The 19,659-nt window shown below is 43.0% G+C and overlaps 1 protein-coding gene across 1 annotated transcript in view; it reads right to left on the bottom strand.

Annotated features, from left to right (window-relative positions):
* Positions 1 to 18,846, bottom strand: part of LOC136862706 (b(0,+)-type amino acid transporter 1) — a 453,749-nt gene extending 434,903 nt beyond the window's left edge. Inside the window, exon 1 of the mRNA XM_068226490.1 lies at positions 18,778 to 18,846. The gene's annotated coding sequence lies outside the window, so the exon portion shown is untranslated. The remainder of the gene's footprint in view (positions 1 to 18,777) is intronic.
* Between the last annotated feature and the right edge of the window lie 813 nt (positions 18,847 to 19,659).

Below are 19,659 nucleotides of genomic sequence, written 5' to 3' on the forward strand. Positions count from 1 at the left end.
GGGCTCGTCAGTTGGATGCAATCGGTGAAATTAAGTTATAGCTTTCTTCTGGGAACTTAAGTTTTGATAAAAGAAAATCACATTATTATTATTATTATTATTATTATTATTATTATTATTATTATTATTATTATTATTATTATTATTATTATTATTATTATTATTATTGTACCGGGCGGTACACCTCCACGCCGCTAGTTCAAAAATTGCGCCAATTGAAACTCCTCTACAGGAGAAAGCCTGAACTGTAAAAAACTGTATTAACTCAACAGTTTCTCAGAAGATGGCTCTGTGTGAATTTTGATGTGTTTTTGTTTGTCATTGATCAAGAAGTGTGGACGTTCTCTGCCAGATATGTCTACAAAGAAACTATGATCATGCACTCTGGTGCAAAAGAATGAACCTTCTTGAAGTAATTTTGTATTCAAAAGTTGTTGTCTTTACTAAATTTTGTTCTTTTATTTTTGGGTTGGCAATATTAATCCTTCCTTCCGCCAGGTTTGAACTTAGCCAATCCCGAATTTCTTTAATTAATTCTCAGCCAATCATGTATGTCTTCTTCGATATGTATATGTAGCTCTAAGCTATCCAATAAAGTTAAGAGGGCGGGTCTTAATTACCCCCGAAAGGTCTCGAATTTTCCGCGAGGGTATAAAAACTGCTGATTTTCTTGTCTCCGCGCCACTCGTATAACATCTTACTCAGTGTGTGAATATGTAGCAGGGGCGGGAAGCGCCTCGTTCTTCAGACAGCAGTTCTTCAACAAGGTAATGGCCTTTTAACATCTTTATTTCGTGCTAGCTCAGCAGCTTAACTCTCGGGGAGGGTTCGAAACCTTTCATATGTAAACTATTGAACATGTAAACCCTTTTCCTGGTAAACTTCAGTTTTCTTGAACTGTAATTCGGGGATAGAGAGTGCTTTACCCTCTCGAGCTCCCCTTCATATTTGAAATTGAGGGGACTACGTTTTCATCACCGTTTCTTCTCTTCCTTAATGTATTAAAGTTTTCTCATACGAGTCACCTCCCTAGCTTGGGATTAGCCCCTGTGTATCGGCCTAGAGCCACTTAGGTTTTAAAGTGTGTATCTAGGAGTGCAAGTTCATGCCTCCAGTCCTTTCTGTACTTTGGGCCAGTAACTTAACCTAATGTTTTGTTGTCTTCATGCGAAGGCCCTGTAGGTTGGGTATTAAATACCCCTGTCTCTTTGTGTGCCTTGAGGGCAGATAGAAGTGAAGTCTGTTGTGGCCTTGATAGGCTTGAAAGATCGAGAGCGGGTCAGCTCTTTATGGTGTTGTGATAAAAGTGCCTTAGAGTGGCTTGAGATGTAAAGTTGGGAGCTAATGCTCCATGCAATTAAGGGTTTTCTGCCCTTTAGTATTTTGTGGTTGTGAGCTAAGAGCTCAGAGATGATACTTAGGGCTCGAAGCCCAAATCTTGTAACAAACTGTAATTTGTAATTTCTTAATTTGTTGATCTGCTACTTGGTACCTGTTATACTCTGTTATTTGTTGATTTTGAAAAGAAAATATAACCTTTGGTAAAGTTTTAAATTAACTTTAATTTTGTAGTTGAGACCTATTCCAGCCCGCACCTTCTTTCACCTCCGCCTACCACGGATATTGCCGTAACAATTATTAATATTAATATTATTATTATTGGTATTGGTATTGGTATTAGCATTTGATACGTGGTGCTACAGAAGAATGCTGAAGGTGAGATGGGTAGATCGGATCACGAATGAAGAGATACTGAATTGAATTGATGAGAGGAGATCGATTTGGCAATATTTGACGGGAAGAAGAGATAGAATGACAGGACACATCGTAAGACACCCAGGACTTGTTCGGTTAGTTTTTGACGGAAGTGTAGTTGGTAAGAACGATAGGGGTAGACCAGGATATGAATATGCCAAGCAGATAGGATGTAGTAGTTACGATAAATGGAAATGTTAGCGCAGGATAGGGTGGCATGGAGAGCTGCATCTAATTAGTCTATGGGCTGATGACTCAAAGAACAACAACTATTACTACTGCTACTACCATATTATTATTATTATTATTATTATTATTATTATTATTATTATTATTATTATTATTATTATTATTAATTGAGAAATAATGGAGATGATGTGCTTGTGAATTCTTATTACTGCAAACAGGCGTGTTTAAATCGCAATCTTTGGAACAAATAGCTATATTTTTTTCGTTCTAACTTACACCTTTTGTTGCATTTGTATATAAAGAAAAAATATTGCCAGAAAGATTGTCTCATATTAAGTAATATGGGATCGGTCACTGTGCTTTGTTTCCAACTATAAGCCATGGGCCAGTAAAAAACGCAAGTGCTTATTATCAGGGCTGCATTGATACTAACGGCAGCAAGATGAACAAGGGATCCATTTAGATGTCATAAACGAGCAAATTCTGAGGGAAAAATCAGGAGAAGGACTAGTTTATTTTTCTGCCAAGATCACAAAGATCGCACATTCCTTGGCGCTATTTAGAACCGGAAGGGAACAGTTCATAGCCTGTATATGAGGTATATTCCTGTCATTCACCGGGAGAGAAGTGGGGAACCATAGAAAAATACTTCTAGGATGACCAAGAGTGAGTTTTAATCCACTTCATTCCTCTGCTGTACTCCAACGCTGAATACACCCCAGCCCACACTTTCAGAACAGTTTTAAATATGCCGGATGACTAGCTCAGGCGGTAGAGCCTGGGTCAGTATTGCAGAGCCCAAATTGGTGGGATCGATCCCCGCTCAGTGGTATTTGAAGGTGCTCAAATGCACCAACCTCAAAGAAAATTACGAAATGAAGGAATAAGAAATCTTCGGAAAAGGATTATCGACGCTATAGGACAGCGAAAACGGGCTATAATATATGGGTATACAGTTTATGGAGAAGTAATTTATTTCTCTGTGTATTTTCTGTCTATATTTTCTTTTCTCTTTGTAATTTGTATTGTGGAACATTAGACGCATGTGTTGTTAGACGTATTATAATTACCCGATTCTTAATATCATACCACAAAACCCAACATCTGGTGCCGAAACACGTAGAAACCAGTGAAATACCCTTGTTTGTGTATAGCGTTCAGACTTTTTGTCGCCTTTTACACTACGGAAGGAAACTCGACTTCGCAAACGACATTATACCAAGACGACTCCACGCCACGACAGCTCACATCACGTCACGCCATCAACGGAAACGCGCTGCCAGAGCTCATCATTCACTACAGATAAGTCATTTAATTCACGACATTCTATTTCATTGTCCGGCTCCATGGCTAAATGGTTAGCGTTCTGGCCTTTGGTCACAGGGGTTCTGAGTTCGATTCCCGGCAGTGTCGGGAATTTTAACCATAATTGGTTAATTCCGCTGGCCCAAGGGCTGGGTGTATGTGTCATCTTCGTCATCATTTCATCCTCATCACGGCGCGTAGGTCGCCTAAGGACGTCAAATCAAAAGACCTGCACCTGGTGAGCCGAACTTGTCATCGGACACTCCCGGCACTAAAAGCCATACGCCATTTCATTTCATTTCATTGTATAGCAGTCAAATATAACAATTAGCGTAATCTATGCACTAGCTTTGGAACTGTTTGCAAATTATATCTTTCGTCGCATACGTACCCTGGAGACGAGACTTACACTACACGAACACAAGGTGTCCACTCCACTAGTATTAACAGTATTTAACTTTAAGATCAAGTTAGACGCTCACAAGCACTCTTTGTTATCCGCTAGCACAACCTGCATTCTAATACAAGTACGTAATCACATCAGAACACGGCCAGTCAAGCAGCTGTCAAACAAGAATTATTACCGGTACCGCATCCTACAGAATGACAGATGACAATTCTGTGAATAAGTTAGCACACTTGCGAAGGAAGCGAAAGACGGAAAGAACAACTGTGACGAAATTCAGCAGAGCAATAAACAGCGCAACTTACGATGAATATAATCGCATCAGACACCAAGATGCTTTAGATCGACTCATCGCTACCGATGGTGTCATACAGCAAATGTTAACAAACGCTGAATACGAGGCCGATATCGGAAAATGTGAAGAACACGTAGAGCGGTTCTAAATACATCAAAGGCCATCGATAAAGAAAAATCTACGCTGGCAACATCCGTCACGCACACAGTAAAACTCCCCGCAGTAAAATTAGAAATTAGAAAGATTCACAGGTGACATTGAGAACTGGGCACGCTTTTGGAAACAATTCAAGTCGTCTACCGATAACAATCAATCTCTCGCTAACATCGATGAGCACGTTTTCCTTCGTGGATATCTGGAAGGAGAGCCCAAGAACCTGCATGATACATATGAAGAAACAAAATAGATATCAATATCTCTCTACGGAAACATTGACGCATCATTCAAGCACATCTGGATTATCTCGAAGCCTTGCAAGCAATTTCAGATGACACTCCTGCTCTAAATACCATCTACATAGAATGCAATCGACGTATACAGGCCTTACAAGCCTTAGAGGAGAACGTAGATCACTATGGACGGATGTTATCCCCGAAAATTCCACGAGCGTTCCCTGAAGATATTGTCCTCCGTTGGATAATTTATTCCAGAAGAGAGGGCATTCACGAAGGTCATCACCAAGCTAATGGATTTCCTAAATTAAGAGGTAGAGGGCGCTATGATCACACAGAAAATCAGGGGAGATTTCCGTTCACCGGATTTCGTCATCTCCACGGCCGCGGCGCTACACGTAAACACGAAATCAAAACGCCCGGAAACGAAAACAAAGCAACCACCTTTTGCATTTTGTGTGTTCTGGGAGACACGAGGACACTGGGCCCAGGACTGAGCAAAGACCTCCAACATAGTTGAGCGGACTGAAAACTAAAAGCAACCAGCTGATGCTTCTTGTGTCTGAATAGAAGTGAGTATGAAAGTATGCCCGAAGAAGAGCAAAACTTCACGCACTAAATCTAAAAAATCTCATCACGTTTCGATGTGCAATGGAAAGTAGGTCGCATCAGTATCCGTAGGAAAGACTGAAGTTAATAAACCGTACTTCAGCTACTATCTGGATCACAGGGCCAATCGGTCTCAGAAAACGTACACGCTGCATTTTGGATCCTGGAAGTCATTCAAGTTTCGTAACTAGAAATCTGGTTCGTCAGCTTCAGTTAACTATCGTGTGAAATAACAGTTGCTGGATTCGAGTTATCTTATCGCACATCTTCAGCTCGCAGACCTATTGGGTTTAACGCCAGTGGAGTATGGACGAAAACTACCTTACACATTTCAGCATTTGAGAGCGAAAACATCTACACGTCCCATCCGCCTGTTCCACACGAAGTACAGTCCCAGTCACATTTACGGAAATTGATACTTGCTGATCCCAAGGATGACAATAGTTATCTTCCAATAGAATTTCTCATAGGTGGAGACAAATACTGGAAGGTGATTCTGGTGATTCTTGATGACCAGCCAATACGCCTATCAGACTAATTAGTACTCATTCATTCCAAATTTTTGTGGATTCTGAGTGGAAATAATTCAGGAATTACAGTCAGCAACGTAAACGTGAACCACATTCACACTGATGAGGAACCATCCCTTGTGGACGATGATATGCGAAGATTTTGGGATCTAGAGACCTCAAGAGTAAGAGAATATCAGAGAAAGACTACACATGTAGACCTACGTGCAACTGTAACACCGAATGAGAAAGAGTCGTGGGAAGAGGATCCAGAAGAATCAGAATCACGAAGGAAGTGCACATTGACGAATATCTGGCAGAAACAGATGACGATGGAAATTCTGAAGCAAAGAAGAGTTCAGATACGAGTGAAGATGAAAAACTTCAGACGACGACAATGAAGAAATCAGTGACACTGAAGACAGCGAAGATGATGAAACTGAAGATGAGGTCACCGATGATGAGGAGACTGAAGATGACAATGAAGACAAGGGAAGTGATTCTGATGAAACTGAAGAAGAGACTGAAGGGCCTGAAGCAGCGGTGAGTGATGAAAAGGAAGAAATTGAAAACAAATACTTTCAAGGCCAACTATTACGAGGCCATCAGATGTTAAAGCAGTGGAGGAGTTCGGCAGGGTCTTCATCAAGGCTGAAGAAGAAGAAGAAGAAGAAGAAAAGCAATCGGAAGAACAAGTCTCGGATTATTAAGCTAATACCCGCCAAGTCGGTACCGAAGTCAACGCATGAGCCCGCTACAACACAACGAAATTTAGGAAAGCTAAAGCAACGGCTCAGCCAAGTCCTTAATGACCCGCGAACGAGCGAGTACTTCGCGCATAACGGAATCCAGTGTAAATTTATAGCACCACGGGCGGCTTGGTGGGGAGGCTGGTGGAAAAGAATGGTGGGAACCGTTAGAAAGATGCCTAAGAAAGTTTCTCGAGAAGACTCTAATTAGTGAAGGGGCACTCAGAACACTATTGGTGACAGTAGAAGGCGTCATTAACTCAGGACCAATAATTCAAGACGTATTTAAGACAATGATTCCAAGTCTTTTCCTGAATGGTACACGACTAACTACCCTGCCCAACGGCTCTGAACCCACGACCCAAATAGACCTGAGGAAGGAGTTCGGACTCAAGGAGAAAATGCAGAAGGACTTCCTAAAGAGATGACGGAATGAGTATCTTCTTGACACCAGAAGCTACCACGAAGTTAAACGTCCACACGGACAAAAGAGGGGGTGCCGAGTAGGAGTCATCGTGCTGCTTCAGAATAACCTGCGACCTAGACATCTGTGGAAGAGGGCGCGAATAACAGAAAGGAGACCAGGCAGAGACAATAAGGTACGAACCCCCATTCTTCAGATGGCCAATGGGACGAATATTTGTCGGCCTGCACAGCTGGTCTTCCCTCTGGAGATCGATCAGGCTGGGGAGGATGTGGAGAAGTGAGACGATGAGCCTCCATAATTCCTTTCTCTATGTACTTTCTGTCTATGTTTTCTTTTCTGTTTGTAATGGATATTGTTATTGATAGTTGACGGTCGGAATAAAAGTTGGTTGCGTTGTAAGACGTACTATAATTACACGATTCTTAATATCATAACACGAAACCCAGCACAGTTTGTATGTAAGTACATCACAAATTCAAGGGACCGACTGATGTTGCAGACAGGCTAGCAGGTTGAGCGGACTCACTGTGTACAAACCTCAAGCGGCTAATACAGAGAGGAATAGCAATTCATTTATTATGTATTAAAAGTCATGTTGGCATTTCAAATAATGAAATGATGCATGAGTTAGCAAAGAAGGAATAATGAAAGACCTGTTTCGAGGAATGCAGTTACTGTATACAGACTTACACCGAACAATGGCAGATGAAGCTTACAAGGAGTAGACAAACAAGTGGAATATCTCTTAACGTACGAAAGGTAAACACTACGCAAGCATTCAACCTATCATTCCACATAAACAATGGTTCTGGTCTTTACCTTTTAACCGAAGACACATCACTTACATCATTAGGATGAGACTCGGACATGCATGCTCCCCACCCACACACACATACCCACCGCCCCACCCTCTACTGGATCACAGGCACGCTGTATGAGTCCATAACTGGGCTGAGTGGCTCAGACGGTTGAGGCGCTGGCCTCCTGATCTCAACTTGGCAGGTTCGATCCTGGCTCAGTCCGGTGGTATTTGAAGGCGCTCAAATACGTCGACGTCGTGTCAATAGATTTACTGGCACGTAAACGAACTACTGATGGACAAAATTCCGGCACCCCGGCGTCTCCGAAAACCGTAAAAGTAGTTAGTGGGACGAAAAAACACAATCACATTATTATTATGTACGGGTCCACTGACTAAATGGACGTCAAGCGACCAACCCATGAGATGCTTGTGCAGACCTCTGTCAGAGGCACTCAGTCCGACGCAGAAGAATCCGCAGTTCTTTCGTTGAGTGGTGAAGCTTCAAGGTCGCACTGCAGTATCAGTAGCGGGAAGCTGTAACGCTGGACAAGAAACCCTTTCACGCAGCCTCACGTGGCTGTTTCGATTGCTGCGCTGCGATTTAAGGCGATGTCGACAGCATGGTGGACGGGGAAGAGCAAGCTGACTGCGATAGCGGAAGGACGTACAGGCTTTCTGCTTAGTCACTCTCCTTACCAGGGCTTTCCGTACTTATCAGTACAGCCAGGGCAGTACTTACATTGTCCGAAGTATTGTACATTCGAAAACACATTCAATGAGGTCTAGTTAGTGCTTCCTCTCTTTCAGGTTCACATTGCAGATATCCAGGAGAGATGGCAAGCAACTGAAGACCTTTCAATTTCCACTACGAGACCGCAGTGTGGAATTTCATTCAGAAGAGAAGTTCTACGCCCGATCCAGTGAACATGTGCCTCCCAGCGTTCACGATGTACCATCGCTGGGGCAAGTACAACCACAAGGAGACGATCTTAATGATCAAACACTATGCTGAGCTAATGGAGTACTGCACGGAAGACATCGACAATTATATTTCGGCCCAGGATCCCGGCCAACATCAAGTTCTACGAGAAAACGCTTTCTCGTTATTTTCAGGTCGTCCGGCTACCAGGTGCCAGAGAAGGCCCAGACGTCAAGGGCAATAAGAAGGCAGCCACCCAGTAGCTGCAAGAAGAGCGTTGCGGCGGCGCGTCTCAGAACATACTGCCCTGCTTTTCGAAGTGGACGCAGGCGCCTAAGGTCGCCAGTCAGTAACGACCACCACCTGCAGGGTCACACAGGAAAGGCCCACCACCCAGGCGCAAACCAGGACGGCAGCACGGAGGTGGAGAAGGACGCCCCCTTGAGTTTCGAGGCTGCTACGAAGGCTTCCCGGTCTGCCAGCGCCTCTTTCACAATGCAGAGCTGTCTGCATGTGCCCTACACGACAGGGACCACACCAAGTAACCTGCACACGCTGCTGACACCTACCAGAAAGGAGAAGATGGAACGGCAGCGGGGCAGCCCACGCCCATACGATCGCCAGGCTGAGAGGAGGGACGCTACCAGGATGAGGTCTCCTCCCTAGCCGAGAAAAGACAGCCACCAGGAGGAAGAGGACGCCGCCCCCGCACAAGGAATAAGGCGCTAGCCCACCAGGAGAGGGCCTCCCAGCCTCAACCCGTGATTGCACCCAGGGAGGCAGTCAAAGAAGGCACAAATCAGGAGAGGAACTCAGCAGGAAGCGGCATTCAGGTGAGATCTGGGTGTCTCCCACAGCAGCTCTTGCAGTGTTTTCGCAGTATGAGGTGGGGCCACCGTCAGGTTAGCTGTGAGCTTCAATTGCGCTGCAATCGTAGTGCTGGTGACCACCACCATGCAGCTTGCACCGGTGTGCGACAACTGCATAGGGGCCAATGCGGCCTGTCATCGCAGTTGCCGGGTTTACAGGGTCATGGCGCGGGTGGAGAGGAAGGGGTCCCGGCGTCATGTGCCGCCAACATCCAGCAGATCCTAGCCTCTGTGGGCGTGGCCTCGTTCTCCGGGATCGAAGACTAGGTACCAGAGACCAAGCTGTGGAGCAGGTCTTAGGATTTCTCACGGCATGGCTTGGTAAGCGGCAAGGACCGCGCTAGACACAGCAGTGCCTAGAAGGACTGATCCCCTGAATAACTGAACTGGCATGGAACTTCTACATATCTCTATCCCCAACAAACATTACCTAGACTTTTCCAGACCAAATCTTTTTCAAGTGCTATGTATAACATACCAGGTTTTACCTGTAGGCATTTCCCTATTTCCGACTATGGATTTTTTCCTGGTCCTTACTACCAACCTCCAGTATCACGCAACCCAATACCTAACCTGCCTGGTAGCATGTCTGACATGGGAACAGGCCGATGCTTCCATAGTATCACTTATTCTCAATCCTCCCTGCTGTCCCTTTTCTTCGAATTAAAAACAGGTAGACTGTACTGATCGCCACGAGGGAGAGCGGGTTTCGGGAGCCTTCCCCGAGACGGAAACAAGGCTGACGGGGACTCCCTTCCGGGCAACTTTGAGGGTTGTTGCCCCACTACTAAAACGTGTTGGAAATCTGCCTGGCCAGATCCGGCCAGCGCCACTTTGAGGCTTCACTACGCGCCGGACGGGCTGTAAGCTGGTCATAACCGTAAATCTTAATAGTGACTGTAAAAACATCATACTTTTTTGTTTAAATTTGTAGTTGGTTTGTTCACTGTCAGTCTGTGGTTTTAAAATGTGCAAGAGTAATGATGTTTTTACAATATATTTAACGTCGCAACCACACAGGCAGGTCTTATGGAGACGATGGGCTAGGACTGGAAAGGTAGTGGCCATGGCCTTAATTAAGGCAAAGCTTAATGTGAAAATGGAAAACAGCGGAATACTATCTTCAAGGCTGCCGACAGTAGAATTCGAAGCCACTATCTTCCGAATGCCTGCTCACTATTACGAGACATAACCCGTTAGCCAACTTCCTTGGTTAATAATAACAATAATAGTAATAATAAGCCAATTGCGTTGTCACTTCGAAATACTGTTTTTTTACGTGAGATCTCTGAAGTTAAGCAACATTGGACATGGTAACTACTTGGATGAGTAGCCGACATGCTATTGGCCAGAGAAGTGGACAGGAACCAGCTACGCTGCAGCAAGAAAACAGAGAAGAATGCCTGATCAGTGGCCTCTGGTATAGCTGACAATACTGCAAACTGTCAGATTTGGATAAGGTACTTAACTATGAAGAAAAATGCTCTGTGTTGAACGACCATTTACCTGCTGAAAGCTAACAAGGCAGTAAAGACGTGTTTGGTACATCCAGAAGGTCATGGATTCGACTGCTCACCAGGAAGTCAAACACATCTAAAAGCAAGACCACAATTTCTGGACAGACACATGGTCTTGGAGTTCACTCAGTCTACAACAGACACGAATACCAGGGACATTTCTGAAGGCAAAGGTGGCCGGACCTAGAGCTAACCGCAGTATTCCACTTAGCACCAAGGTTGCGAATGGTGAAGGCCTTTTACTTCATGATCTAGCTTCCAACGGTTTAAACCTCTAAGCGCCAACGTCCTTTTGAAAACCCGTTTGGTTTTTATCTGAATAAAACGTCAATATCCTTTGAAAAGGACGTTCAGTATTTATTTAACTGGATGTTTTTGGGCTACGGGGAGGTCCATCTGGAATTAGCGTAAGCAAATTTGCGTTGACAAAAACCCGACACCGTAATCAGGCAACCAGTGTACGTCATATGGATGGAAGAACGGCGCCATTTTGGTGGACGGAAAGGCAAGTGTTTGGAAGATGTTTATGTTGCATGTATTAGACCTATAAAGAGAGGCGGTAATGAAAGTAATGGCAAGTAATTTTAACGGGAAAACATTAATTAAAATTCTAAAAACTGCGGAAAGAAGAGAACATTATTTCCTTCCTTCGATTTATCGGAACTCTTTATCTCATCTGTGGGTGGAGTGAAATGATATCTACCGGGCGAGTTGGCCGTGTGGCTAGGGACGCGCAGCTGTGAGCTTGCATCCGGGAGATAGTGGGTTCGAATCCCACTGTCGGCAGCCCTGAATATGGTTTTCCATGGTTTCCCATCTTCCCACCAGGCAAATGTTGGGCTGTATATTAATTAAGGCCACGGCCGCTTCCTTCCCACTCCTTGGCCTTTCCTATAACCATCGTCGCCATAAGACCTATATGTGTCGGTGCGACGTAAAGCAACTTATGTCCGACTCGTTGGCTGAATCGTCAACGTACTCGCCTTCGGTTCAGAGCGTTCCGGGTTCCATTCACGGCCGGGTCAGGGGTTTGAACCTTCATTGGTTAATTCAAATTGCCCGAGGGCTGGGTGTTTATGCTGTCCCCAACATCCCTGCAACTCACACACTACACATAACACTATCCTCCACCACAATAATACGCAGTTACCTACACATGGCAGATGTCGCCCACCCCCATCGGAGGGTCTGTCTTACAAGGGCTGCACTCGGCTAGAAATAGCCACACGAAATTATTATTATTATTAGTACTAATAAGTGGAATTGCTACTGTTAGCGAGTCTTAACATCGGAACCTATAAAACAATAGTAATATATTCAAAGGTTAATAAGAACTGCTTTCCAAATTGAAAGTCCACGAAAATGTTTCGGATTCCTTCAAAATGTTTAAACAGTTTTTGACAGCACAATTAAAAAAATTTCATTTACAGAAAACAGAGAAATGTAAATTTTAATCTACATTATATTCTAAATATTGAGCCATATTATCCGTTTAGCGTCTCTAGCATAAGAAAATAAGTAATAAAGGCGAAGCTTTATCTGACCCAGTAATAATTAAGAGGGGGATTCCTCAAGGCAGTATTATTGGACCTTTATATTTTCTTATATATATATATATATATATATCAATGATATGAGTAAAGAAGTGGAACCAGAGACAAGGCTTTTTGCGGACGATGTTATTCTGTATAGAGTAATGAATAAGTTACGAGATTGTGAGAAACTGCCAAATGACCTCGAAAATGCTGTGAGATGGACAGTAGGCAATGGTACAAAGAGGAACGGGGTCAAAAGTCAGGTTGTGAGTTTCTCAAATAGGAAAAGTCCTCTTAGTTTTAATTTCTGCGTTGATGGGGTAAAAGTTCCTTTTGAGGATCATTGTAAGTACCATGGTTTTAATATAAGGAAATATCCTCATTGGGATAGTCACATAAATGGGATTGTAAATAAAGGGTACAGATCTCTGCACATGGTTATGAAGGTATTTAGGGGTTGTAGTAAGGATGTAAAGAAGAGGGCGTATCAATTTATGGTAAGACCCCAACTAGAGTATGGTTCCAGTGTATGGGACCCTCACCAGGATTACTTGGTTCAAGAAATGGAAAAAATCCAAAGAAAAGCAGCTCTATTTGTTCTGGGTGATTTCCGACAAAAGAGTAGAGTTACAAAAATGTTGGAAAGTGTGGGCTGGGAAGACTTCGGAGAAAAGAGACGAGCTTCTCGACTAAGTGGTATGTTTCGAGTTGTCAGTGGAGAGATGGCGTGGCATGACAGTATATCAACGTAATTTAAAAGTATAATTTGAAAATAGAACTTTGTGTTGTATGGGTCTATGTGCCTCGGACTGGCTTCTTCAACCCAAATCAGTGGGTTTGACCCTTGCTCAATTCGGTGGTATTCGAACGTGCTCAAATACACCGCCTCATGGCTGTAGACTTATCGGCACGAAAAGGACTCCTGTGAGATAAAACATTTGACACCTCAGCGACTCTGAAAACCGTAAAAGAAGTTATTGGGACGTAAAATCTATAGCACGCCGCCTCTGTGGTCTAGGGGTAAGTGTGATCAGATGCCACCTCCAGAGGCTATGCCACGAACTTTGAAAAGTGGTACGAGGGCTGGAACGGGGTCCACTCAGCCTCGGGAGGTCTACGCAGTAGAGGGGGTTCGATTACCATCTCAGCCATCCTCGAAGTGGTTTTCCGTGGTTTCCCATTTCCCCTCCAGGCAAATGCCGGTAAGGTAAATAACTTCAGGCCACGACCGCTTCCTTCCCTCATCCTTGCCTATCTCTACCGATCTTCCCATCCCCCCCCCCCCCACAAGGCCCCCGTACAGCATAGCAGGCGAGGCTGCCCGGGCGAAGTCGTAGTCCTCCTCCGCAGTTATATCCTTACCCAAAGTCTCACGCTCCAGGACACTGTCCCTGAGGCGGTAGAGGTAGGATCCCTCACTGAGTCCGAGGAAATAACCAACCCTGGAGTCCGGCTCCATAGCTAAATGGTTAGCTTGCTGGCCTTTGGTCACAGGGGTCCCGGGTTCGATTCCCGGCAGGGTCGGGAATTTTTAACTATCATTGGTTAATTTCACTGGCACTGGGGCTGGGTGTATGTGTCGTCTTCATCATCATTTCATCCCCATCACGACGCGCAGGTCACCTACGGGTGTCAAATCGAAAGACCTGCACCTGGCGAGCCGAACATGTCCTCGGACACTCCCGGCACTAAAAGCCATACGCCATTTCTTTTCACCAACCCTGCAGGGTAAAAGGATTAAGAAAGAAAGAAAGAAAGAAAGAAAATCAATAGCACAATTATTATTATTATAGGTAGATATTAGTAATGGTGTCGCAGTGATGGTGCCTCTTGATTCCAGTTCCGAAAGTTGCTAGTGTGATTCCCGCCGACTGCGAGTGAGATTTTCAATAGAACTATTGCGTAAAAACGGAAAGGACTCCATCATTAAATCCTCGGCCAACACTTACGACAATACCTGGGTCTTCATCTGATCCCACATAAACGTATGTAATTGATTAAGGAGAAAGCAAATAGGCTACATGAAGAGACTTTTTTTAAAATCTTATATTTTAGCCCTTCGAGACTCTTTAGGACAGAATAACAACGAAAGAATGCTAACCTAGAATGTCAGTTAAGTTAATAGTTGGTACTGTGAGCTTGCATTCGGGAGATACTGGGTTCGAACCCCAATGTCGGCAGCCCTGAAGATGGTTTTCCGTGGTTTCCATTTTCACACCAGTCAAATGCGGGAGCTGTAGCTTAATTAAGGTCATGGTCACTTCCTTCCCACTTCCAGCCATTTCCTATCCCATTGTCCCTATCTGCGTCGGTGCGACGTAGGGCAAATTGTAAAAAAGAATGTACGTGATATGTAATTAATAAAAATAGTAATGGTTTTACGTCCCGCAAAGTCTGCCGACATGAAGCTGGCGTATTTGAGCACCTTCAAATACCTCTGGACTGAACCGGGATCGAACTCTGCTACTTGAGCTCAGAAAGCCAGCGCTATAATACCTGAGCCACTCAGAATGGTTATTGATGAAGATTTTGTGATTTTGTTATGGTACACTTTCCCAGAAGATGTGCGGACAAGGGCATAATATCAGTTCTTGCTTGTCGTAGACACCGTGGGCCGATGACTTTAGATGTTAGGCCCCTTTAAACAACAAGCATCATCATCTATTTTCCATAATTATACCTCTGAGTTCTGCTCACTTTTCTTTTTCTGGAGTCCAAGAAACAAGTATTTAGAGAATGATATAAACCCCAACAAGACTTCAACAAACATAATTTATACGACATTATGGGGCAGTCTGGAGATTTAAGCAGTCCCTTTCACTTACTGTATGGATTTTAACATTTTCGGGGAATATCTTCCAAATAAGAGCAAAGTTATTCCCCAAATATATTGGAGATCACATTTTTAAATATTCAGCAAAATGAGTTCTTTTAATCATTAAAAATAGTTTTTCCATTAAGTTTCATTGCTTCTTTGCTAGTGGTTTTAACATCGCACTAACACATTGACGGTTTTCGGTGATGCCAGGATGGGAAGGTAGAGGCCATGGCCTTAATTTAGGTACAGACCTAGCATTTTTCTGGTGTGAAAATGGGAAACCACGGGAAACTATCTTCAGGACTGCCGACGGTGGGATTCGAACCCACCATCTCCCGAATGTAAACTCACAGCTACGCACCTCTAACCAACCAGCCAACTCGCTCGGTAAGTTTTGCTACATTTTTTTTAAATTTGGAATTTCATATACAATTCTTATTAAAACACACTGTGTATTGTATTATATATTCATAGATATATTGTATTTAAAATAGCGATATTTTCTTTGTAGCAAAGTTTAGGATCAATCAATTAATCAATCAATGATCGGCATTTAGGGCTGTCGCCCTTGTGGCACATTCCCTATCAATCGTTTACCTAGCATTTCTTAAATATTCCCAAAGAACTTGAAAACTTGTCGAACATTTCCCTTCATAATTTATTACAATGCCTTACTCCTTCTCTCATTAATTAATATTTCCTCGCCGGGCTGAATGGCTCAGACGGTTGAGGCGCTGGCCTTCTGACTCCAAATTGGCAGGTTCGATCCTGGCTCAGTCCGGTGGTATTTGAAGGTGCTCAAATACGTCAGCCCCGTGTCGGTAGATTTACTGGCACGTAAAAGAACTCCTGCGGGACAAAATTCAGGCACTTCGGCGTCTCCGAAAACCGTAAAAGTAGTTTGTGGGACGTAAAGCAAATAACATTATTATTAGGGTTCGTGGTTTATAGCATTTAAAAATCAGGGATTTAGCGTTTTGATTTTCAAATTTAGCGTTTTGTAGCATCTAAACTTCTCAAATTTAGCGTTTTGTAGCAAATTGGTTAAAAATAGGCATAATTTGCTAAACTGCACACACAACAGTTGGGAGTAAAATCATACTGTTTAATCACACATTACTCGGCATGCAGGTTTGAATTCACTATGGAAAATAAAAAACATCAACATAAGACTGCGAGAAGTATTAACGCACACACAGGAATATGCTTATTTTCAAATTTACAAACAATTTCAAAGTGAAAAATACTATTCTGAACGTATTTATTTATCACAGTACAACACACCTACAAGGAAGAGGAATTCCAATGATGATTAAAGTACAACATGCCAATTGCTTAAAAGGTGTCCTCCTTCATTTGAGGCCGCTTATCAGTTACAATTATGTTGCTGAAAACAACTCTACATCGACAATGTTCGTAGAGGCCCAAAATGGACAGAAGTGCTGCCAAAGCAAAGGAAGGACTGCAAAACATTTTTTTTAAATTCTTCAAGTCTTTGATTGCAGAGTCGGCACATCAATATAGGCCATCTGTATCGCTTACATAAAGATGTCCCGATTTGTGACTTTCGGCATGCTGTTTGATCGTCACTTCGCTTCTACCCATGGCTACCAGACAATAAAATAAATCGCTACCGTACTTTTAAACAGAACTACTACTCAACACCAATGTCAAGAATAACCGACTATGATCAAGGGTCAACACACAAAGAGAATGAACGTGGTGCTTGAAAGTGTATTTGCTGTTTGATAGATTGTTCCTTGCAGTGCTCTTTAGCCAGTGAAAGGAATTCCACACATTGAATGATTTAACCCTTTGTCCTACTTGTGAAAGGAAATATTCCCTTACATACCATTTATTTTTTCGTCACTTTAACATAAATTTGATTAATCACATAGGCTACGTAAGAATACACAAAGCAAAGTGAGCTTTTAGCTAGTCTCAGGAAACCAATGTTTTTGTCCGTAAGTATTACTGGTTTCAAGGGAAGCAGATAAATTAGCAAGAAATGTAGAGGCATAGGTATTGGTTTCCTTAGTAACGTGATCCCAGAACTGTGGGGTTAGAAATTCATTCCCTACGTCCATTTTTTCGGATTATTACCCAACCCCTTCCCCACTATAGAGTGAATTTCAAAAACTGGTTTACATGTTACAGAAAGAGGCTTATTGTCAACAAGATCATAATTCCAAGTATCATTTTACTATACTTCTCACCGGGCGAGTTGGCCGTGCGGTTAGGAGCGTGCAGCTGTGAGCTCGCATCCGGGAGATAGTGGGTTCGAACCCCACTGTCGGTAGTCCTGAAGATAGTTTTCCGCGGTTTCCCATTTTCACACTAAGGCCACGGCCACTTCCTTCCTATTCCTAGGCATTTTCTATCCCAACGTCGTCGTAAGACCTATCTGTGTCTGTGCGACGTAAAGCAAAAACAAAAACAAAAACAAAAAAAACAAAAAACCTAGACTTCTCACTCGTTCTTGTTGCATTCTGGTTTTGTCACGTAGTTTCAATTGGCACTATCATCTCAGAACTGAAATCGGAATCACTTTCATCACTGTCAGTTGAAGAAGGTGAAGTATTTTCACTCTCCAGAGAATCATTTCCACTTTCAACATCACTATTTTCAAACCAGTTACGAATAAACTCATCCATGCCGCGCTTGGATGCCGCCATGATTGTTTACAACGAGCGGCAAAATGAGGTGCTTTTTATTTTCCGTATTTCAGCTCAGAGTTACTATTTACACAGAGAAAATAGCTTCAGGTATCGTCTGACATCAACCGGGTAGGCTGCAAAACAGAGAGAATAAATCTCTCCGACCAGCTAATTGCGATAATGAACTTATAAATATTCCGTGCAGCAGGATGGAAGTGTCCGTCAAAGCATGTTACCGCTTTACGATTGCAATGGGCGCCGTAATAATTATTTCTCCTGAAATAAATAACAACATATATCTTATTTTGAAGAAAAATGCATCGTTTTTAAAAAGATATATTTTTATTTCGTATTAAACTGCGAGTTTCGCATCTATTTCGCATAAATTGTATAATTTCGCATTTTGAATCAATTTCGCATTTTATCGCTAATTCGAAATCGCTAAAAACCACTCGTACAGGTCATATAAGATGAAGGCACATACACTGACAAAGTTTCGACATATTTCGCATTTATCGCAAATGCTAAAAATCACAAACTCTAATTATTATTAATATTTCCCCAATTTATCCTCTTTAATTCGAACTTTATCTTCATTTTCTTCCTACTTTTAACAGCTCGGCTGAGGCTTATTCGTCTACTAATGTCATACCACGCTATGCTCCACTGTCAGCTCGGAACATACCATGTAAGTCGAGTATTTCGTCTCTTTCTGCGATAAAAAATTCCATACACAAGTTTTCTAATATAGCATTAAAAGTCGTGGAAAGTTAAACGGAATATTGCAGTGAAAAAACAAAATTCAGTAGCCTATATCAAACTGGAAAATTTGGGAAAAGGCAACATTAATTTGGATGTAGTTTTCTCTGCTAAATCGTTACCTAAAAGTTTTCAGAATCATGTTATGTTTTCAGAAAAATGATTTAAATGTCCATTTTTATCTCCAGAGTGTCTCCATAAAATGAAGAAACCGGGCGACTGTAATGTAATCGACCACTAGACAAGGAGGCGAGGCAATACTTACTAGCCAGGAGTACAGCGTGGCCCTGCGAGTTAGATTCACACTGGCGAACTGAGTCCGAGTGACTGCTGGCCTCCCACTGCTCTATCAGCTGACTGACCCATAGCTATGGTGATAAGGAGGAGGGATGGCTGGAGACTAGACTAGCTTGTCCATCTCATCGGTCCGATTTACCTCAATCAACCGCAAACATTAACAGCAAGCAACGTCTTTCACAGACAATTAGAACGTAAATTATCACCTTAGTGCGTAGTAAGTACTATATGTTTCAAAAGGAAATGTGCACTCACTTACTGCTATTGCTAAGTTGTAGGGTTCTGTGTAGGAGATCACCATCCTTGTAGTCCGAGTTCGGTTCCACGCTCTGTCCTGTCTTTAAGAACAAGTAACATAATTGAGAAAATTCACTCTCTCAGCCATCCTAGAAGTAATTTCCTGCCTCGTTTCCCTATTTCATCTCCAGGCGAATAGTGACTGTGGCGATGGTATGGCTTTTCCTAGCCTGGTGCAGCTCTTGAGAAGGCAGATCCCCCGACGAGGGTGGATGACATCTGCCTAAGGGAAAATGTATGTCTTTGATGGTGGAGGATAGTGTTGTGTGTGATGAATGAGTTGCAAGGACATTGGATACTGCACATGTACCCAGTCCCCGAACTAAGGGAATTAACCGAGAACCGAACTCCTGCCCCTCTGAACCGAAGACCACTAAGATGACTTTAATAATTCATGTCATCGTAATCTTCGAGGATGTGCAGTTCTTTTCAGGTATAGTTCCACTGGAGGAGAACTGCATGTATGTACGGTTTTTACCATATACCTGCCCTCTTGTCAATCTTAAATTTCTAGTAGTACCGGGAACTAATTCCGGACTTGAAACAGAAGGTC

The sequence above is a fragment of the Anabrus simplex genome, chromosome 2 (assembly GCF_040414725.1).
Source record: "Anabrus simplex isolate iqAnaSimp1 chromosome 2, ASM4041472v1, whole genome shotgun sequence".
Classification (NCBI taxonomy): Eukaryota; Metazoa; Arthropoda; class Insecta; order Orthoptera; family Tettigoniidae; genus Anabrus; species Anabrus simplex.